A 1,927-nucleotide genomic window follows, 5' to 3' on the forward strand; every position below is an offset into this window, starting at 1 on the left:
GGTTTTTGGAAGTCTGATAAATATCGACACATAAATTTGAACAAACCATTTTTTTCAGTTTGTCACCTAGCCATTGCTACTGTATGCCCTCTTGCTGACTCTGCAGAAAAATCATCTTCTTGTAGTGTATTTTATAGATTTGCCCAAGGATTTGCCTTTTATAAGTTCCATCTCTCTCCTCAGTTCTATGCTATAGCTCCTTCACCATTCAACAAGGAGTACTAAAGAGAAATGATATGTAAGACAAAAAACTAAGTATAACTTGTTTTTGCTGCTGCTGTTACTTCCAGAGCTTTATCGGACACTGATGGTGTAGAGTGCTAGCTCCAGAGTCTTACCTCAATCTAGAGATAGTTTTGTGTGACAGCTCTGAATACATTTTGTAATCATCTAACAGCTGTCCATACACAAACGTGTTGAACTTGGTTAGCGGTTGTTATAGCTGTGTAAAGCTTTCCGTGGCCTTGTTTAAAAATACCCCCCCAAAAAGAAAACCTTGTGGCTGAACCTCTGTTATAGTTTCCCCTGATACAAAAAATAAAATTTTCTGATCTACAGTATTTTAATAATAGTAACATTTTGTAAACTGCATTTAATGCTAAATCATTGATGCACCGTGTCAGACACTTAGTTGTTATCGTTACAGCTTTGGTTGGAATTTCTGCCTAAAAAACCCCACCACCACATAAATCAACTCAGTTACTTGGGTGCATTCTGATCTCCTTAGTGTTCCATCATCATATCTGTTTTTCGAGGACTGACTGTGGTTTACTTCACTTGGACTAGAATTACATCCAAACTAACTTCAGTAAAGACGCTTTGTAATTGTGAAGCAGAACTGGATTTTAAATAACATTCTCATGATCAAAGATTCTAAGAAGCTTTTGTAGTAATTGAAGAATAACAACTACATAAAATGTGTTTGCTTCTCATATTTAAATTAAGCGTAAAGATAAAAATGCATGAGAGGCTTATTAAATGAACATACTGATACTGCATCTGATAAGATCAAAGCAATTGAGTGGGATTTTAATTTAGGCATTTGACTGACTTCGTCTAAAAAAAAAAGTTTTTGAAGTAATGCTGGCCTTGTTCCATAGTATCTGAGAGGTTCACTCAGTTGTGGATTGCTCCACTGGGCTATTCCCTCCACTGCTGATATATTATTATTTATATCGTATCCTGAGAATATTGTACATGCAAAACGTGCAGGCAGAGTTCCAGGCCTGAAGGCCTTCAATCTAAATGGGCAATATAGGATGGGTGGTATAATAAATTGCAGTTCTTTACTTGAACTGTAAGCAATGTCTTTCAGCTCTAAAATTATACCCTTCAACCACTTTGAACTGAAGAAGCATTCAGTACAGTTCTCATCCTGTGGCAACACAACTCTGACTACAGTGGATAAGTGAAGTGACTGCTGTCAATGGGTTTCACCATCTTCAACAAAATAGGTTTCTTTTAAAAAATTAGTATTCCTGGAAGTCACTTGCATGAAAATTGTTTTTATTGTTTTAAAAAAGGAGAGATGGAAGTAAGTCTTGCACCAAAATTGTCTGAAAATCTCCCATCTGTACCAAAAAGGCTTTGGGGGTTGGAGCGGGCATGTGGTTGTATGGTAAAGAACTAAGTGGTCTTGGGAAGAAAACTTAAGAACAAAAACACTAAGCATCTTGCTTCATTACTTTGACAAAATAAGACTGTACCCACCAATTGTGAATGCAGAACAAAACCCCCAAATACTTCAGGCTGTTTCATATTTGCGCTAACAAGTGGATCTTAAACAAGATCAGGATACACAGCATGCCCTGAGCCCTAACATGAGGAGCAACTATATGAACATTTCAGGAAAGGCCAAGGGTATGACAGAGAAAAGGAAAAAAGTATCAAAGATATCTATGGCCCACAGTTACCAGTTTGGGTTTTC

Source organism: Phaethon lepturus, unplaced genomic scaffold (assembly GCF_000687285.1).
Source record: "Phaethon lepturus isolate BGI_N335 unplaced genomic scaffold, ASM68728v1 scaffold5416, whole genome shotgun sequence".
NCBI lineage: Eukaryota > Metazoa > Chordata > Aves > Phaethontiformes > Phaethontidae > Phaethon > Phaethon lepturus.